This window comes from Gopherus evgoodei, chromosome 2 (assembly GCF_007399415.2).
Source record: "Gopherus evgoodei ecotype Sinaloan lineage chromosome 2, rGopEvg1_v1.p, whole genome shotgun sequence".
Taxonomy (NCBI): Eukaryota; Metazoa; Chordata; order Testudines; family Testudinidae; genus Gopherus; species Gopherus evgoodei.
In genome coordinates, this window is record NC_044323.1 from 188028335 (window position 1) to 188050103 (window position 21769).

At 46.1% G+C, this 21769-nt stretch overlaps 1 protein-coding gene across 1 annotated transcript in view; it reads right to left on the reverse strand.

Annotated features, from left to right (window-relative positions):
• Positions 1-21769, reverse strand: part of DCDC2 (doublecortin domain containing 2) — a 122432-nt gene that overhangs the window by 44667 nt on the left and 55996 nt on the right. The gene's annotated exons all lie outside the window — the stretch shown is intronic.

Consider the following 21769-nt stretch of genomic DNA (forward strand, 5'->3'; position numbering starts at 1 on the left):
AGAGAGTCTGTATACATGTCTGGTCCCTCCCAGACCCCAGAGAGAACAAAGAAAAAACCCAAAAAGCACAAACAAAGGCTTCCCTCCACCGAGATTTGAAAGTACATTGTCTCCTGATTGGTCCTCTGGTCAAGTGTTCCAGGTTTACTGAGCTAGTTAACCCTTTACAGGTAAAAGAGACATTAACCCTTAACCATCTGTTTATGACATTGTGTTCAGTTCATGCTTTCTTTTGGATTCCAGCTTCCTGTCAAAAGGATCTTTCAGAGAAAATTCCCTCCTCTATGTGAGAGCAGGTATCTTCAAGTGAGGAGTTAACTCCGTGTCTATATTCATGAGAGACCTGGGTTTCTTATGCTTCCTGAGCAGGTGGTCCATTAGGATAGGATGAGAACCTAGCACATCACAGGATTCATTGACACTTTCTTAGATGTCCTTGTGGGAAAAGAAATAGCCAAAGGGTTCTTCCCACATAAACAGCCTCTTCTAAAGGGCTTTTGTTCTTGGGAGATATCCTGGGGGAAATCCAGGATGGAGGATACCATTTCCTCAGCGGTGTTGAAGACCCAATCTCTAAGAAGCTCTCATCTTCTTCCTCTGGGTTTTCCGGTACCCTGGGACTGACAGCCAGATGGCAAGAGGCTGCTTCCCCTGGCCTCTGCTTTGACACGAATTTGATAGGTACTAAAGAAATTAAAGTGGAAGAATGCTTCCAGACAAGGATTGCCACCTCCAAGACGCAGAAAACTCATCCACTGTCCACTGACTCCCACCAAAAAAAACAGTCCTACTGCCAGCTATAGCTAATTATTACTAAAATGTTTGAGAGAATCATTTTACACGGACTCTCAGTGCCACTCAGGTTTGTCCCAGCCACCAAATAAATCTGAGTGGTGCTGTGACCTCATATGCCAGATCGCAATGCCTGGAGTGGAGAGCCAGGCCCAGCTCCACAGGACAGGACCCACCACTGCAAGGTGAATGTGGGGCAGGTTCATTCGCCAATCCCTCTGCACTAGGGCAGGATTAGGGTTTCAAAATAAGAAATTGCAGTTGGTGGGTCACGTTAGTAAAACATTTGGGAACCACTTCTCTAATGTATCCCAAGTAGAGAGAAAACGGCACATTACATCTTTTAACCAGGAAGGCAGTACAAAAACCACTCAGATCCATTAGAAACCAGCCTAACTAGTGGCAACCCTAGTTCAAACTATAATGCTTGGGACCCTCCCCAACATTGTGGCTGACTGCAACACTGGGTAAAGGGGACAGGGCACCAATCATCTAACAGAAATCCTGCTGGAGAAGGAACAGGCTAGCTATTTGTCTTAGAGTCACTACAGCGTAGAGCTTGTGGACTGGGGGATAGAGAGTCAGAAAGTGGCCTGCTCACCCCTCCCATCTTAAATTGCTCAAACACAGAATTGAGGCAGATCACAAAGGCAGAAGGAAGCTGGAAGGAAAGCAGGAACACGGAGTCCATTTACCTGAACTCATGCTCCTCCAGATCTGTGCCTTGGCCCCACCGCCTGCCATAAGACATGCTGCTTGTCTGATGTCTGCTTAGCAGGGGAGCTGCATCGTATTAAGCCTCCTATCCCACTGGTGAAGGGTCCCATGAGTTACCAGGATTGAAAGAAGCCTGTCACAAAATGGCTCTGGGTCCCTCTGTAGTCACTTCAGTACCTTATGAGACACTCTAATCCTGCTGCTCACACCACAACTGCAGGACCCTGCAGCAGGAGTTCCTATCTCCCCATAGGGTAGGAGACTGGGGCTGAGAGAGAGATGGTATTAGTGGAAGGGCTTTTCTGATCTCCGAAAGCACAACATCCAGCTAGGGGAATTGGAATTGCATAGAGTGATGTCACAGAAAGCAACAGTCAGATTCCAGACTGAGGAGCTTTCAAAGAAAGTCACCAGTTTGAATGGTAATTGGATTTTTGTTTAACGCAGGTTTTTCAGTAACAAAGAACTTATGACAATGAAACATGAAGAGTGAAAAACAGTTCCCCTTGAAAAGGAAGCCATTACACTATTGTTAATTTTGCCCAATTCTCAGTTACACGTGGGCCTCATTTACACTATTTTGGCAGAATAAGGCTCCTCTTCACTGTCAGAGCAGAGTAAACGAAAACAAATCTAAATATCTTTAAACAGTGACCCCAGGGACACTGTATTTTAAAATGCAATGCAGACCAGTGTACATCCAATCGGGTTTTTTGTAATTGAGTTAAAGATTCTTGTCCTTCAGTCATTGAAAAGCCTTTGCATTAACTTGTAATGAATACTTGAAAGAAAAAAACCCAATATTCTTTGCTCTTGTGAGTTCTTGTCACACTTCTAATATAATTATCTAGTAACTGCACGTAAATTACTTTTTGCTTTAAAAAATCATAATCCACAAATCAAAACCACAGTTCGAGCTTTTGAAGGAGCATTTAGACTGATCTGGCCAAAATAATAACTTCTAACTCGTAAAAAAAGTTATATTTCACATTTCTGTCATGACTGGAGAGCTATGTTTCACTAAAAGCAACTACAGAGACAAGAATTATGACTTTAATAAGGTGTAAAAACTCAAACAATTTTTTAGCTACTAAGTTTTCCTGGTAGTGTGGCCTATTTAAATGCCTAGCACAACCGTTTGGCAAGGCAAAGGTGCTGCAGTCTGTAAAGGGTTAACGGGTCCCCTGCCTGTAACATGGGCTAAGTACAAAAGGAAAGGGACACTGATCAAAGAGGAATGGTTTGTCCTCTCCCCTCCTAGCTGTTAGGGGAAGCCTATGGGAATTATTGCCCAGCATTTTTCAGGAAGTGGTTATACATGCCTCCTTCATTTTTTACTCGCTGGCCTAGTTCATCAGACAAATATTTATTTATCTGCCCATCTAACAGAGAAAACCGCTATGCTAAACTGCTGCCCACTCTATAGGTGCGCTGCTCAGATATGCTAGCTCACACAAAAAAACTGTCTGCTCAGCCCGTCCTTTTCCTCAGCAACTCCAAGCAGGCCTTGACTCCCACATTAAGAGGCACAACGGGGAGCATTTCTCTGTTGGGTGCTCTACTCTGTGCAGACAATAAGAGGTGCAAAATGAACAGACTCTGAAATTCTAAATCAGACCTGCTGAACAAGTAGGACTGATTCTCTGGAAGCTGCCAGAAGATGCCTTCTCCATCAGAGACTGGAAGAGAGACTGTGGTGATTGCAAGAGGAATAGGAGCCAGAGAGAACAACCACAGAGGAGATGAGAATGGTGAGGGAACCATGGAATAAGGAAGAGCAGAAAATCAAAAGCAACACTTTGCACTTCTATAATACTTTCCATCTAAGGACCTCAAAGTGCTCTGCAAACAGTGAACTGACTCTCTCAATGCTGATATAAGTATTTTTATTCACATGCTTCTGTCATGGTATTATAAAATGGGAAAACCAAGATATAGAAGTTAAATGACTTCCCCAAAGTCACACAAGAAGTCTGTGACAGAGCTGGAAGATCTCTTGCATTGCATCCTAGTCCTAATGAGAGGAGGAGAGAACAGAGAGCAAGGAACGGTATGGAGAGAGGCAACGGAAAGTGAGAGAGCAAGTGGATTGAAAATCGTGGATCACAGAAAACGGGGGAGGAATGGAGAGATTAGAAGAGAACAAAACAGGATGGACAGTAAGGAGGGGATAAGAAGACATTAAAAAGTAGTTAAATGGATGAAAAGAGAACTAGAGAAAGAAGTTGTGAGGCTAAATTCATTATAATCTTGGCGAACTCAGACACCATTGCATTTAGTACTACAGAAAAAACAAAAACAATAATTAAAACAAAAGGCAAATAAAAACCTACCCACTAGTACACAAGAATATCCTGCCTTAATATCAGGCACAGAAGAGAACTCCAAGTGTGAACTGTTGCAGATCTCATAACTTTAGGGCCTTCTGGGCCATTTTTTGCTGCATTTAGCAATGGTCAGCTAATATAGATGGTGCCATAAAAAAAAATTTACTGCTCATAGCAGCTATATATTTGTAGTATTTTCTGTTTGGATTATAGGGAATACTGTAAGTACTGTCAATTACTGCTCCACATAAAAAAATTCTCTCTCCAAGCAAATGTTAAGTATCAGAGGGTAGCCGTGTTAGTCTGGATCTGTAAAAGCAGCAAAGAATCCTGTGGCACCTTATAGACTAACAGACGTTTTGGAGCATGAGCTTTCGTGGGTGAATACCCACTTCCTCAGATGCATGTCACACATGCATGTCAGACATGCATCTGAGGAAGTGGGTATTCACCCACGAAAGCTCATGCTCCAAAACGTCTGTTAGTCTATAAGGTGCCACAGGATTCTTTGCTGCTTAAGCAAATGTTAGCAGCTTCAGGATTGGGAGCCAACTCTGAACTATTCGGGTCCCCTCAATGAGGTGTGAATTCTATCACACACACACACACCAATCAGATTAATCTCAGTGAGATGTGAACTCTAGTCTAGTTAAGGCTATCTAAATGCCAACTTTATTAACCACAGTCACATTTTTTAAATTATTTATTTTAAAAAAGAAGGAAATTAAATGCAGAAGACTACCATATTAATGCAACATTTAAGCTTTCATCAATATAAAATGACAGGATACGCAAAAGTTTCTGCAGCAATATTAAATCACCTATATGTACATCTTGTATATTTTGGAGTATACATTTTATAATGGACAGAAACATATATAAACTATATTTTTAACCAGCAAAACAGGAATAGGAAATAATACATATATAACATATGTCCAAGTTAATGTTGCTGTAGGAACTAGAGCTTTTATTTCTTGGTTTATATTTTATCTCAACTATAACTTGAACATTTGCTTTAATTGATTTTTTCCGTTTAATGTACTAAACACACACACACAGAGAACATATACTCAAATATATGCTGAATAACTGATAGGAAGCTGAAAAGTCTCTGTGAAAGACATCCCAAACACAAACAACTGATGTGCTCAAGGATGATTTACTTTCTTGGATTTATTGACTTTCATTCCAAGAGTAGAGGTTATAAATTGTTTTATATCAGATATGAAAAGACGGTTACTCACCTTTGTAACTGTTGTTCTTCGAGATGTGTTGCTCACATCCATTCCAGTTAGGTGTGCGCGCCGCGCGTGCACGTTCGTCGGAAACTTTTTACCCTAGCAACTCCAGTGGGCCGGCAGGTCGCCCCCTGGAGTGGCGCCGCCATGGCGCCCAATATATATCCCTGCCGGCCCGCCCGCTCCTCAGTTCCTTCTTGCCGGCTACTCCGACAGTGGGGAAGGAGGGCGGGTGTGGAATGGATGTGAGCAACACATCTCGAAGAACAACAGTTACAAAGGTGAGTAACCGTCTTTTCTTCTTCGAGTGATTGCTCACATCCATTCCAGTTAGGTGACTCCCAAGCCATACCTAGGCGGTGGGGTCGGAGTGAGAAGTCGCGGCACGGAGCACTGCAGTTCCGAAGGCCGCATCCTCTCTCGACTGCTGTACCAGGGCGTAGTGGGAAGCAAAGGTGTGGACCGATGACCAGGTCGCTGCCCGACAGATTTCCTGGATGGGCACACGGGCAAGGAAAGCCAGCGACGACGCCAGCGCCCTGGTAGAATGCGCAGTCACACGGCCCGTAGGGACATGGGCCAAGTCATAACAGGTCCTGATGCAGGACGTAACCCACGAGGATAACCTCTGGGAGGAGATAGGAAGCCCTTTCATACGGTCCGCTACCGCCACGAAAAGCTGGGGGGATTTGCGGAAGGGTTTGGTCCTCTCTATGTAGAACGCGAGAGCTCTACGGACATCCAGCGAGTGGAGCTGCTGCTCCCTGCCTGAGGAGTGAGGTTTTGGGAAAAAAACCGGGAGGAAAATCTCTTGGTTGACGTGGAAGGCTGAGACCACCTTGGGTAGAAAGGCAGGGTGTGGTCTAAGCTGTACCTTGTCTTTGTGGAAGACCGTATATGGGGGGTCTACCACAAGGGCTCGGAGTTCCGACACCCGTCTAGCTGAGGTGATGGCTACTAGAAAGGCAGCCTTCCAAGAGAGGTAAAGCAGGGAGCAAGTAGCTAACGGCTCAAAGGGGGGCCCCATGAGCCGGGACAACACCAGGTTAAGATCCCAGGTTGGAGCAGGGGGACGGACGTTAGGGAATAACCGTTCCAGCCCTTTAAGAAATCTCGACACCGTCGGGTGAGAAAAAACGGAGCGACCGTCCGCACCCGGGTGAAAGGTGGAGATAGCTGCCAGATGGACTCGCAACGACGATAAGGCCAGACCTTGCCCTTTGAGGGACCAAACATAGTCTAAGATTTCGGATACCGAAACTTCCATAGGGCGGAGATTTCTCTCTACGCACCAACAGGAGAAGCGTTTCCATTTTGCCGAATATGTGGCTCTTGTGGACGGTTTCCTGCTGCCCAAGAGCACCTCTCTCACAGGCGTGGAGCAGCACAGCTCGGAACCAGTTAGCCACACAGGAGCCACGCCGCTAGGTGCAGCGACTGCAGGTCTGGGTGACAGAGAGACCCGTGGTCCTGGGTAATCAGGTCCGGATGAAGGGGCAGGGGAACTGGGTCGGCTACGGCCAAGTCTAGCAGCATGGTGTACCAGTGCTGTCTGGGCCATGCCGGGGCCACCATGATCACACGAGCCCTGTCTCTGCGCACCTTCAGGAGGACCTTGTGAACCAGAGGGAACGGAGGAAACGCATAGTACAGGTGGGTCGACCACTGGATGAGGAAGGCATCCGCTATCGACCCCGGCTCCCTGCCCTGAAAGGAGCAGAACGCTTGGCACTTCCTGTTCCCCTTGGACGCAAAGAGGTCCACCCGGGGATAACCCCACCTCCGGAAAATGGAGAGAGCGACGTCCGGGCGAAGGGACCACTCGTGTGACAGGAAGGATCTGCTCAATCGATCCGCCAGCGTGTTCCGTACTCCGGGAAGGAAGGAAGCCCTGAGGTGAATGGAGTGGGCTACGCAAAAGTCCCAGAGTCGTATCGCCTCGAGGCACAGGGAGGAGGACCTGGTGCCGCCCTGCTTGTTGATATAATACATGGTCGTCGTGTTGTCCGTGAACACGGCTACACAACGACCCTGAAGCTGATGACAAAACGTTTGGCAAGCAAGGCGGACCGCTCTCAACTCCCTCATGTTGATGTGTAGCCCCACCTCCTCCTGGGACCATAGGCCCTGCGTCCGCAGGGTCCCTAGGTGGGCCCCCCAGCCTAGATCTGAGGCATCCGTTGTCAGGGATACCGAGGGCTGAGACGGGTGAAAGGGAAGACCCGCACACAATACGGACTGGTCCAACCACCAGCCGAGGGAATCTAAGACCTTCTGGGGGACTGTGATTAACATGTCTAGCGGTTGCCTTGGCCTGTAATGACTGATAAGCCACAGCTGGAGAGGCCTCATGCGGAGCCGAGCGTAGTCGGTCACAAAAGTGCACGCCGCCATGTGGCCTAACAGGGTTAGACATGTCCTCACTGACGTCAACGGGGCTGACCGCAAGCGTTGAACGATCGCCGCCATGGTCTGGAACCGCTGCCGAGGCAGCGAGGCCCTGCCCACAGTGGCGTCCAGGACGGCCCCGATAAATTCCACCTTCTGAGTGGGCCTCAGGGTGGACTTGTCTGTGTTTATCAAGAGGCCCAGACTCGCAAACATGCCGGTGATCACGCGGACATGGCTGTACACCTGCTGTTCCGACGTGCCCCGAATCAACCAGTCGTCCAGATAAGGGAACACGTGGACACGGTTGCGCCGAAGATGCGCCACGACAACTGCCATGCATTTTGTAAACACCCTCGGGGCCGTGGACAGGCCAAACGGGAGGACCGCAAATTGATAATGACGAGCCCCCACAACGAAGCGGAGGAAGCGTCTGTGGCGTGGCCAAATGGCAACGTGGAAATACGCGTCCTGCATGTCGAGGGCGGCGTACCAGTCTCCCGGATCCAGGGATGGAATGATGGTCCCCAGGGATACCATGCGGAACTTCAACTTCACGAGGTATTTGTTGAGCTCTCGCAGGTCGAGGATAGGCCTGAGGCCCCCCTTGGCCTTGGGGATCAGAAAATAGCGGGAATAAAACCCCTTGCCTTTCTCGTTTTCGGGAACCGCCTCTATAGCTCCTTTGCTGAGGAGCGTCCGCACCTCCTGCCGAAGGAATTGCTCGTGAGAGGGGTCCCTGAAGAGGGACGAGGAAGGAGGGCGGGAAGGAGGAAACGAAACAAACTGCAGGCGGTACCCCGTCTGCACCACGCTTAAGACCCAGCGGTCTGATGTTATTTGGGACCACGCCGGGAGGAAAAACGAAAGGCGGTTGGAAAACGGGGGGGAAGGATCCATGGGGAAACTGTTACTGCGCCCTCGAGCGCACCTTCAAAATGAAGGCTTAGGACCAGGCGGGGGTTTTGAGGAGCCTTGGTTCTGCCCCCCTTGGTTCCCCGACTGCCTGCGCCTCCCGTTCCTGCCGCGGTGCCTGTAAAGGTCCTGCCGCTGGCGGAACTGGGAAAACGGCCGACGGTGCTGCTGTTGTTGCGGCCTAAAGGGTCTACGCTGTGTCACGGGGGTGTGCATCCCGAGGGACCGCGCAATGACCCGGTTGTCCTTTAAACTCTTAAGTCTGGGGTCTGTCTTATCGGAAAACAGGCCCTGGCCTTCGAAAGGAAGGTCCTGTATCGTGTGCTGGAGCTCTGGCGGAAGGCCGGAAACCTGCAGCCAGGAGATGCGACGCATCGTAACTCCTGACGCGAGGGTACGGGCAGCCGAGTCCGCAGCGTCCAAGGAGGCTTGTAAGGCCGTGCGCGCGACCTTCTTGCCTTCGTCCAGGATGGCCGTAAACTCTTGGCGAGCATCCTGTGGCAGCAGCTCCTTAAATTTGTCCACTGCCACCCAGGAGTTAAAGGCGTATCTGCTCAGCAGGGCCTGCTGGTTAGAGACCCTGAGCTGCAGCGCCCCAGCCGAATACACCTTACGGCCAAGGAGGTCCATCCGCCTGGCTTCTCTGGATTTGGGGGCCGGAGCCTCCTGGCCGTGACGCTCCCTATCGTTCACCGATTGCACTACCAGTGAACCGGGAGTCGGGTGAACATGTAAATATTCGTACCCCTTAGAAGGGGCCATGTACTTCCTCTCGACTCCTTTTGCTGTCGGAGGGATGGAGGCCGGGGACTGCCAGATAGTATTGGCATTGGCCTGGATGGTCCGTATGAACGGCAGGGCGACCCTGGTGGGAGCATCGGAAGAGAGGATGGTGACAATTGGGTCCTCTATCTCCGAGACCTCCTCTGCTTGCAGACTCAGGTTTTGAGCCAATCGCCTGAGGAGGTCCTGGTGCGCCCTGAGATCCAGCGGGGGGGGACTGTTGGAGGAGGTACCCGCCACCGCCTCATCCGGGGAGGAGGATGATGAGACCCCAGGCACAATAGTGTCCAACTGAGGGTCTTCCTCAGCCCTCGCCTCTGTCTCCGGAGCCACAGCGGAGTCCTGCTGTTTGGACCCTTCGTCCCCTTCCGGGGAGGGAGGGGGGCGAGACAAAGAGGCTTCAGGGGCCCTACGCTCCGCAGTCGCCGGCCTAGCAGGGAGCTGCTGGGGGCCCTGGGCCTGATGGTACGCCCAGGGTGTCCAGAATCCCCACTGTTGTGGGCCTTGGTCCTGCAGCGGCGGATCAGCAAACAGCGCCGCCTGCCGGTCGGTGCCCAGCGCATAGCCGCTGTCCGTCTGGGAGGATACGGACGGCTGCCTCGAGGGCCACGGCGGGGCCGACCCTGGATGGTACGGGTCTGCGCGGGCCGGCACGGAGGATCGTCTCGGTGCCGGGGACCGGTGCCGGGAGTCATATCGGTGCCGGGATCGGGACCGGGACCGGGATCTGTCACGGTGCCGGGCGCCGCTTCGGTACCGGGCGCCGCTTCGGTGCCGGGACCTACTACCAGCTCGGTGCCGGGAGATCGACCGGGACCGGGACCTGCCACCAGCTCGGTGCCGGGAGGTCGACCGGGACCTGCCACCAGCTCGGTGCCGGGAGGTCGAGCGAGACCGGGACCGGGACCGGGACCGGGACCTGCCACCAGCTCGGTGCCGGGAGGTCGACCGGTGCGGTGAGTAGCGTCGGGACCTGCTCCTGGAGTCGCGGTGCCGGTGACGCCGACTGGAGCCTGACCGCGACCGTCTCGATGCCGACCGTTGCCGCGAGTGCGACCGGTATCGCTGAGGGGAGCGGTGCCGGGACTGCGAGCGGCGTCGGGATCTGGAGCGCCCAAGACGTCGGGACCTGGATGGCGAACGACTGTCTCTGGGCGGCGCCGACAGCATGGGCTTGCCTCTGGACACAACCCGCACCGGAGGTACCGGGGGTGGCAGCCGAGTGGGCTCAGTCAGGGCAATAAGGTCCCGAGCCGAGGCGAAGGTCTCCGGAGTGGATGGGACCACTATCTCAACCCCAGATCTCATGGGGGAGCTCGGCGGCACCGGACTCAACGGACCCGCCGGGCCCGGAGTCAACGGTGCTGACGGTGCCGGCGGTGCCGCGGCCGATGTTGAGGCCGGGCGCTCAAGCCGGGTCTGCCTGGCCGGAGTATTAGACTTCGACGGCCTAGGCTCTGATTCCGGTGCCGGAGAAGGTCGGTGCCGGGGAGTCTTCTCGGTGCCGGAGCGATCCGGTGCCGGTGCCGAAACCACGGTCTGCGAAGTCGACGGGTCAAGTGCCGCCTCCATTAGGAGAGTTCGGAGCCTCTGATCCCTCTCCTTTTTTGTCCTCGGCTTAAAAGCCTTACAGATGCGGCACTTGTCAGATCTGTGCGATTCCCCGAGGCACTTCAGGCACGCTTCGTGGGGATCGCTGGTAGGCATGGGCTTCTTGCAGGCCGCACACTGCTTGAAGCCTGGCGAAACAGGCATGAGCCTGGCGCCCGGTGCCGGGAAGGGCTAAGCCCCCGGCAAGGAACTACTTAACAGCTATTTACTAAACTATCTACTTAACAATACTAATTAACAACTATATAGAACTAGAGATAAGCGATAAACAAGCGATAGAAACTAGGAGAGCTAGGGACGTGGAGGACAGCTATGCCGCGCTCCACAGTTCCAACGACCGACACGGCGGTAAGAAGGAACTGAGGAGCGGGCGGGCCGGCAGGGATATATATTGGGCGCCATGGCGGCGCCACTCCAGGGGGCGACCTGCCGGCCCACTGGAGTTGCTAGGGTAAAAAGTTTCCGACGAACGTGCACGCGCGGCGCGCACACCTAACTGGAATGGATGTGAGCAATCACTCGAAGAAGAACTGTTTATTCCACACTGTTTAAGGATGATGCAGAGAGTGGCATATGTGATAAAATTGCCATTAAATATTAAACAACAGCACTGAATGAAGCTCCATGTTTTCCAGATGACCTGTGTGGTAATTTATATATTTCAGTTTTGGAATAAAATTTAATCTCTGAAGACACAATATATTAGGTCCTGATCCTCCAAACTCGTATTGACATGTTTACCTTTAAGCATGCAATCAGTTTCACTGAAGACAATGTAAGCATGTGTGTGATTGTAGGATCAGGGCCTATTCATGACAGCATTTAATCACATGTTTAACTTTAAGCAAACATACACTTCAAGTCTTGTCCACATACCGAAATTATACCAACTACACTAAAGTGGTATAGAAATTGATTTAATTAAATCAGTGCATCTCTCGTATAGGGACACTTAAATCAATTTAGAAGTCTCTGGTGCTGATTTAACTTAAGTTTATTTTTTATCAACTTAAGCTAAAATCAGTGTAATTTAGTCTTAAATCGATGTAGTTACATTGGTACAACCTGTGTGGGTAGACAAAGGCAGAGTCCCATTGATGTCCCATTTAAAAAGATAATCACGTGCTTATGTGCTGTCCTGAGTAGAAATGGGTTTAAACACATGCTTGAGTGCTTTACTAAACTGGGGCTTTACACTGGTAACCCTCGCAAACAGACACACACACACACACACACCCGACACTGGCCTTCACTGCTTCCCTCCCCCTGTAGCTTCCCATACTTCCTCCTGTGAAAACCTTCTGTACATAGCCCCTTTCACCACAGACTTCTCAGCAGTCAGGTCTGCTGATGCAAATGGCCATGTTATGTGCCACCAACTCCTTATTCCAGCCATAAACTGACAGAAAGCATAATTTGATAAGCCAATTTGGTCACTGGTGGAAAAAATGTGGGGAGGAGCCTGAAACACAGGCCAGATACCCTGTCAGAAATGGGTGTTCATTCACTGACCCGTCCATTCAACAAATCCATCTCTTCCTTCCAATCCAGTATCATCTCCCACTTCTAGCGCACAAAAGGCAGAATTTGACTTAATATATTTGGAAGTTTCCTTCAGGATAAGAGTCCTAAAATGTAATTTTTAAAAAAAATCACATTTTAGCACAAAAAGACAAGCGAAGTACCTGTTTAAAAAAGTTTGATTCATCAGTGTGTTTAAACTGATTTACAATTCCCACTCTGGAAGCAATTCCTCCGGAGATTAATACAAGTTAAATAACTGATTTGAGGTAAGCCAAAAGGGGATAAAAAAAGACTACTTTTTATTTCACTGTCCCATTCAACCTCAAAAAGGCTACTGATTTACCAATACTCTTCACTAACAAATGGATGCTACACTTCAAACGTCTGTTCTCCTAAGTTACTGCCAGAATCCCTATAAATATGAATTTCCTACAATTTACCTTTCACAAGAACATCTATCAGCTGCTTCACAGCATGCAAAGCACAAAAAAAGGCATTAGGAAAACATTTCTATAGCAAACCAGACTGATACTGCGTTTACATGGCAAAAGAAAACTATTACACTGCAGGCAGTAAACGCCTCATTTTAGAGATATTGGGCGGAAAATAACTTAATTCACTTCTGCCCATGTCATTTGAGAACTGTTACATTTTTTCCTGTCAGAAATAAAATGAACATTTCACCACCTACTGCTTAAAATTGCCAATTAAAGCTATTTAAAATAAAAGCCTATATTATTCAGAAAGTCAGTGTGTAAATAGGAACATAGAAACTGCTTTACTGGGTCAGATTCTTAGTCCAGCTAGTCCAATATCTTGTCCCTGACAGAGGTCAGCACCAGATGCCTTAAGGCTTAGAGGAAGATGCAAGAAGCCCCTCAGTATGCTGATGTGGAATAATCTGCCCCCATGACGCTCACATCCTAATCACCTAACAGTTACAGACTGGTTTATGCTCTGAAAAATGATTTTTATATATCTTCCAAAATTTGTTAACATTAACCATTTGTTAGCATTAACTATTATAACTCTGGATATTCTTATTATCCATATCAACGTCTGATCCATTTTCGAATCTTGCTAAATTTTTGGCCCCAACAAAATCCAATGGCAGTGAGTTCCACAGTCGTGTAAAAGAAAGCATTTCCCTTTATTAATTTTGAACTTGCTACTTTTAAATTTCACTCAATATCCTCTTGTTCTTGTGTTGTAAGACTGGGGGAACAAAAGTATCTAATCTATCTTCTCCACACCATTCATTATTTTATATACTTTTATCATGTCCCCTCTTCTCTAGGTAAACAATCCCATATTTTTCAGTCTCTTCATATGTATTTTTCCATGTCCCTAATCACATTCTTTGTCCTTATTGGAACCACCTCTAAATCTATAATATCCTTTCTGATATGGGGTGACCGGTAGTGCACACAGTATTCCAGCAAAACCAGGTCATACCACTGCCTTACATAATGACATAATAATTTCCATATATCAGAGGGTTAGCCGTGTTAGTCTGGATCTGTAAAAGCAGCAAAGAATCCTTCTTCACCTTATAGACTAACAGACGTTTTGGAGCATGAGCTTTCGTGCGTGAATACCCACTTCATCAGATGCATGCAGTGGAAATTTACAGGGGCAAGTGTATATATATGCCAGCAAGCTAGAGATAACGAGGTTAGTTCAGTCAGGGAGGATAAGGCCCTGTTCTAGCAGTTGAGGTGTGAAAACTAAGGGAGGAGAAATTGGTTTTATAGTTGGCAAGCCATTCACAGTCTTTGTTTAATCCTGAGCCGATGGTGTCAAATTTGCAGATGAACTGAAGTTCAGCAGTTTCTCTTTGAAGTCTGGTCCTGAGGTTTTTTTGCTGCAGGATGGCCACCTTAAGGTCTCCTATAATGTGGCCAGGGAGGTTGAAGTATTCTCCTACAGGTTTTTGTATATTGCCATTCCTAATATTTGATTTGCGTCCATTTATCCTTTTCCATAGAGACTGTCCAGTTTGATGACAGGTTGGTTGATGTCCAGTTTGATGACAGGGAGGTTGAAGTGTTCTCCTACAGGTTTTTGTATATTGCCATTCCTAATATCTAATTTGTGTCCATTTATCCTTTTCCGTAGGGACTGTCCAGTTTGATGACATCTTCATCATCTGGACCCATGGGAAGGAGATTCTGGAAAAATTCCACCACGATTTCAACAGCTTCCACCCCACCATCAACCTCAGCCTGGACCAATCTAACGAGAGGTCCACTTCCTGGACACCACGGTGCAAATAAGTGATGGTCACATTAACACCACCCTTTACCGAAAACCTACCGACCGCTATGCCTACCTTCATGCCTCCAGCTTTCATCCCGGGCACATCACACGATCCATTGTCTACAGCCAAGCACTGAGGTACAATCACATCTGCTCTAACCCCTCAGACAGAGACCAACACCTACAAAATCTCCACCAAGCATTCTCAAAACTACAATACCCGCACGAGGAAATAAGGAAACAGATCAACAGAGCCAAACGTGTACCCAAATAAGACTAACACACCTTGCCTGGCTATTACTTACAAGTTTGAAACATGAGAGACTGGTTCAGAAAGATTTGGAGAGCCTGGATTGATGTCTGGTCCCTCTTAGTCCCAAGAGCGAACAACCCCCAAAACAAAGAGCACAAACAAAAGACTTCCTCCCACCAAGATTTGAAAGTATCTTGTCCCCTTATTGGTCCTCTGGTCAGGTGTCAGCCAGGTTTACTGAGCTTCTTAACCCTTTACAGGTAAAAGAGGCATTAACCCTTAACTATCTGTTTATGACACACCCATAGGCACCGCCTCTGCCAGTGCCCAGCCAATGGGAGTGCAGAGCTGGTGCTCGGGGCGGGGGCAGCACACAGAGCCCTGTGGCCGCCCCTACCTAGGAGTCAGACCTGCTGGTCGCTTCCAGGGCGCAGTGCAGAGCCAGGACAGGTAGGGACTAGCCTGCCTTAGCTTCACAGCACCGCTGACCAGATTTTAATGGCTCAATCGGCGGTGCTGACCACAGCTGCCAGGTGTTCTGCCAGGTGCTTTTTGACCGGGTGTTCTGGTAAAAAAACAGACATCTAGTCACCCTACTCTGAACTGCTATAAATGAACATAAAACATGCAGAGCACCAGTGAATCAGGCCCATTACATGTAAGGGCAAAGGGTACATAATAGGGCGGAAGAGTTTATATCTGCTCTGGAGCGTGGATCAAGGTTTGTCTTGGTTTTACCAGGTTATCACTATTAGTCTATAAGAATTTGTATAAAACACTATGATAATCATATCATAACGTTCTATATTTCATCTTTTAGAGAATTCTGATTGTCAGAAGCTCTCCCAAATTGTACCAACAACCTGAATCGCATGTGCAAATGGTTGCACGCTAATAATGTTGTGAGTACAATTTATTACACTTTATTTTAAAGGATTTTTATTTCCTGGTACATTTGAATTTCCAAGAAGAAGCCTGCCTTTCATTTCTATGAAAAGAGCTACATTATCATCTGGGCTTTGGCCATGACTTGGCATATTGTGTTACACTGGAATAATGTGTTATACAATCGAAACAAATTAGTATGCTGCTCAGGTATACACTCCAGCAGAAATATTTTCATCACACTTATTTTTTTTAAATGACTTCCCCTCCCATGACAAGAAACAGAATTTTTCAAACTTAGCTAAATAATCGTATCTGTAACTCCAAATAATTTCTATCTCCCTGAAAGCCACTATTTTATCCAGGGAAAACATTCACTGAATACATCATCACACTTAATTTCAAATATGTCTGCAAGCTAATATTTGTTATATGCCTCAGGCCATCTTATACATTTAAATTTTCAATTTTGATGACAATAGATTAAATTGTCTACAGCAAATTAATTCATAATAATATGTCAAAAATATATTTTGATGTGCCATGTTCATACCATCAGCATCTCAAGCAGTACCGTGAAGGATTTATTTAGAGGACATGCAACAAAATGAATGCAACAAGTCTAAATTAAATACACACTGCAATGTTTACCTATGCAGCTGTAGTATAGTTAATGCGATCTTCTCTAAGTACTGCCACAGTGTCCTCTAAGTCTGATTGTGCATTTTATGCCTCTGTGGGAAAAGAGGATTTGCTTTATTTTTCAGATAATATGGGAGCATTTCTCTGAAATCAGCATGTGAGCAGATACCTTTCCTAACCTGCTTTAAAACAAAAGCTACACACAGTGTATGGTCAAAAAGTCACCCCCTTCCTGGAGTTTAGCTTTATTAATAAAGTAGTTGCCAACAACAAAGTTTGACTTCAGCCTTCTCCCCAAGTTTGGTGGTGTCCGTTGCTGCTGTCACCTGAGATTTCTGCCTCAAGACTTCTAAAATTCGGTCTCCCTAGAGTGGTTCTTCTACTTCCCTTATATTTAAATGGGAAAACGAGGCACCTGCCTCAGTAAGTCAGTAGAATCCACCGAACCTTTTCCCAACAGGATCAACTCCTGGTAACAGGAAGGGGTTTTTCAAAGAAACACTGCCAGACTATTACATTGTCAGAGGATCTAGGAAATGAGTGGGCAGGGAAACTGAATTAACCTCTCCCTGACAGAGACAGGTGCCCCAGAACTTGGTTTAAGTAAATGTGGTTCTGCAGTCGCTGCTGTACCTCTTCTGTGGATTGTATAGAGGCCTCTAAGTTTACAGGGCTCTCGGGCACTTTTATGATCATTACAAGAAAATAAGAAGGACACAGAAGAAAATCTTACTACAAAACATCTGCTCAGAATCCTGTGTAACGTCAAAGCAACTTCTACATGACAAGAACAACTTTTTATTTAGAAAAATGCCATGGTGGAACTACAACCTTCCAAGAGTTAACAATGCAAACCTTCTAATTGAAAGAATACCTGCCATCAGCTCCTCAAATAAAATTATATGTCTGGGACCATAACTAGCAGCTGATCTTAAATCAAAATCTAGTAATGCTGGCATTCTATCTGACTGCTCTTGACAGCAGAAAAGATCATACGTCAAGATGTGGGACAAGTACCAAGAAAAGCTGAAGAAAAGAAGCCATAGCATCATGAAGTGACCAAAATGAAATCTGAATCTTCTAACTAACAAGTAGAGTTAAGCATAATTGAAAAATAAGTGTAAAAATATATAAGGGAATAATAACATAGTCCTTGTCAAAATACATGACATGACTAGATATTATTTTGAAATAGCAGTCACATGATGAGAATCATGCAGCTGCTTCCTGGCTATGCTTTCATTTGATCCGGTTGAACAACTATCAGAGCCTTCAGTAAAGAAAACATAATTCCATAGCTGGTGGCAAGAAGGAATTCTGCAACTGCTTCTGAACATTCCTTAACCAAAGACTCACCAGAAAGAGAAATGTGTTTTTACAGTCTTAGGACCCATTCCAGCAAGTCAATGGGGACCCATGCAAGTGCAGAGGTTTCTAGGAAGGGGACCTTAGACACTGCTTTTTCTGTTAGCACAGCACTACTGCACTTTCAGTGTGGGCTATCTAGTGTCATTTAACCACAGGCAAAGTCCCATCTTTACTGTAATGGCTATTAGAAAGGATTCAGTTTGAACTCTGAATGGCACTACTGTCTGCAAGCTGTGTGTCTGATCATATCGTTTGTTAGTATTTAATTAAATATTAGATTTTAATTTCAGCATGAAAAAGAAATGATAACAGGATATTTTTTTAAAAGTGTTGGTGAGTCATTTTTACCGATTTTAAACAAGTGTTGGTGAGTCATTTTTACCCTGCACAGGCCTCTTCTGAAGCCTACATTTTATGGATCATTTTGCACATGGGCCAGTTTTTGAAGTGTGGCTTGCCATCTCAAATTGTCCTGCAGTCTGCATGACCTATCAGGACAGAGTCAAGACAGCCAGCAGGCAGGGGGAGAACGATCTGGAGGCTGGGCATCGGTGGCTGCATGTGTGCCTCCATCAGCAGCTGCCTGCAGGGCAGACCTAGCTGCAGGAGCTCAGTTGCAGTCATTTCCCACAGCAGCTGCCTTCAGGGCCCAGCTAAGCCCAACCTACAGACAGGCACATCTCCTTCCTCCCAGTCCCCTAGCCTTGGACTTATCTGTCTTCACACTTGGACTTGTGTGCCTTCACACTAGGGTTAAAGTAAGGGGAACAGAGAGGGAAGCACAGTCCTCTCTCCTTCATCTAAAATTAGAGAAAGACCTGCCCTCTTCTCAGTATAGGAGGCTCAGCTCCTTCAGAGCTCGCCCTTCTCTTTGGCTGATGCAAGTCATCAGGCAGGGAAATCTTACATGAAAGCAGCGTTGGGTCATCACCCCACCACACGCCCCTTAATCGTCTCTTTTCCAAGCTGAAAAGTCCCAGTCTTATTAGTCGCACCTCAGAAGGAAGTGATTCCATAGCCCTAATCATTTTTGTTGCCCTTTTCTGAACCTTTTCCAATTCCAATATATCTTTTTTGAGATGGGGCGGCCACATCTGCACGAAGTATTCCAGAAGTGAGTGTACCATGGATTTAAAGACTATCATAGAGTTACTGTGTGTGCCTTTGTTTTGTAACAGGTGTCAATCAAGAGTATTGTAAAGCAGCCTTCAAACTGAACAAGTCAGTGTTGTTAACTAAGATTGCAGAACACTGTACACAGATGTGTGTCTACCACAGTTAATGATTTCATACTGCCTTTCTAGTTGTAGATGTATACATACATAAATGAAACCAAGTGTGAAAGCTTCTTGACCTACACTCGGTCTATACAGTCTGCCATAAATGTAGTAATTTATTCTAGATAGTTCATCAGATCCTGGGGCTAGTATAATTAATTGGAAAATAGGTTAAAAAGGTTGACTACTATAGATCCATTGGGAAGGAGACCTTGGTAATTGGCATGTAAATAATTGATTAAATTGTCTTGTGATCTAGCTTTGGATTGTTCTTACTCTTTTGTTAGCAAACTGGAGCTGATAACCAATTAGCAGAAGTGAGGCCCTATTCTGAGGGACTCTTATTCAAAAATCCAAACAAAGTCACCTTCCCAAGATAGTAATTGAGTATAACTGTTATTTTCTTTTGTGGTCATGTGATTTGATTCTGAAAATCTGAATGGTTATCTTGGCCAGTTTTCTAGTCTGTTAGCCAAATCAGAGTCCAATACGATTTTTGCATTCTTGTATCCCAGGGATTGGCAACCTTTGGCACGCAGCTCACCAGGGTAAGCCCCCTGGTGGGCCAGGCCGGTTTGTTTATCTGCCATATCCACAGGTTCGGCTGATCGTGGCTCCCACTGGCTGTGGTTCGCCGCTCCAGGCCAATGAGGGTGGCGGGAAGCGAACTGCAGCCAGTGGGAGCCGCGATCGGCCAAAGGTTGCCAATCTCTGTTGTATCCTATACTGTTAGTTGCTATTATTAAGGATATTTAATAAACTGTATAAAACTACATTCAAATCTCAAGTCCTTTTTATTTAGTTAAGCAATGGAAATTAAAAGAAACCTAAGAAAGGTTGTACAGGTAATCAGGTAAGCAGTTGCTTAACTACGGTTTTGTTTTATGCTTTATCTTTCTTACAGTGGTGTCTACGTGAATTCAGGAACCCACCTAAAGAAGTATCTCCAGAACCAGAACCCTCATTTATGAAAATCCTCACTCCAAACAAACTGACACTATCAAATCACTGGGTCAGAGTTACATGGATCAGAGAAGACTGTGTACACTGACTCCTTAACTTGGAACCACGAACATCTAGTCCCAGAGGTTCAGGTTCAATACACCAAACAGGAGCAGCCGCAGCTCCAGTCTAGACTAGACGCGATATATAGATCCCCGAGCAATCGATTTTAACCCGCCGATACGGCGGGTTAGTCTGGACGTGGGCTGAGAACAGGTAGGAGGCAGAGCCTTTGATAACTGCAGCTGGAATTTCAGAATGGTGCATCCAAAGGTGACTATCCTGTAACAGTTAAACCAAATTGCCAGATTGCAAGTCATGGCATATAGCTTTTAAGAGAGGAATTTGCAGATGCAATTTCAAGAAAGGGAACCTGTGAAGATGGTCAGTTCTAAGAGGCAGACAGTAAAATTGCCTTTGGTCACTTTTAGTATAATAAGAAAATTATCTCTTTGTCAAGACACAAACATAGTTTGAACATGACCCATAAATAGCTGGATAATGATGTCAACCTATAATAACATCAGTACTACAATTAAAGGACATTAGATTCACAACGAAAATAAAGCAGCAATTCTACAATCTTCTTCTAAGAAAGATACCATTATACTACAAAGTGATTCAGAGTAAAGGGTTTAATTGATCTTTCAATGTCAATTTTCAAATCTACTCCTCAGAAGCAGGAAGTACAATTTGTAAATCACAATCCTGTAGCTTTGCAGATGCATTATTGGATCCCATATGTGAAAGTTATAAAGCATGATGCATAATTATAGCACATTTAAAACAGCAGTTTGGGGAAACATCAGAAGTTATGAAAAGTGTAATTTATTTTTGCTGACAGATATTAATTGCTCCATGTTAACAATTTTTGAACCATTATTAATAAGAAAAAATAGCACACTAATGTCTCAGCAACATATGTCCAGAGTGGATATTCTTCTAGACATAAAACAAATTCTTACACCGTAAGGGGAGGAAAGCAATTTCCCAAAGAGAACATTTATTATTAAATTTCTAAATTGTGCCATGACACAGTGGGGAAGCAAATCAGAAGTTGCCTCCAGCAAGTCTGAAGTGTGATTAGTCTCTGCAGCTATTGGCTAATTGGAGTTCTACATTTATTCTATTCCCTCTGGGTCTAAATCATTTTGTTTTATCAGAACCAAGCAGCCAGCATGGGATCCTCTGGGACATTGCAATGTCCTTGGAGCAGGACAGCTTTTTTTTTTAATTTTTTTTTTATTCAGTGCAGAACAATGACAAAGGGATTCTCACAGTGTTTTTCCATTGGTTATGCCTGTACCAAAAGCATAAAAGGCTGGGTAAACCCTAAGTTTTGTGAAAGTAGAATGAATTATATTATAAAAATAAGAATGGATTAAAGAAATGTGTAAGTACCTTTAAGCAGAAATAAGAAATGTTGAAATACAGGTACCAGGAAAAGAAACATTAGGCATAAACAAGGGTGTTAATGGCGAAACATTAACAGAAGATCAGTAATAGTTAGTAAGGAAATAAGGTATGCACGCTTAGCCCAGGTAAACTTTTCAGATTCTGCTTCCTTTGTTATCTTGTTAAGTGCCCACCCTTTTATTTGTATAAATAAGATAGTTTGTGTCTTGCACGGTGCTCACATTATCTGGGTGTTATTAGCAGAGCGCTGTGCTAATAAAACAGAGTGGTCTGACAAACTGTGAGCCCTGAGTCTAACTTTGACATTATTTAGCTTACATTATATATGGCATATACCAAGTTAGTCTGTCTTTTATAAATTGGGCGGAG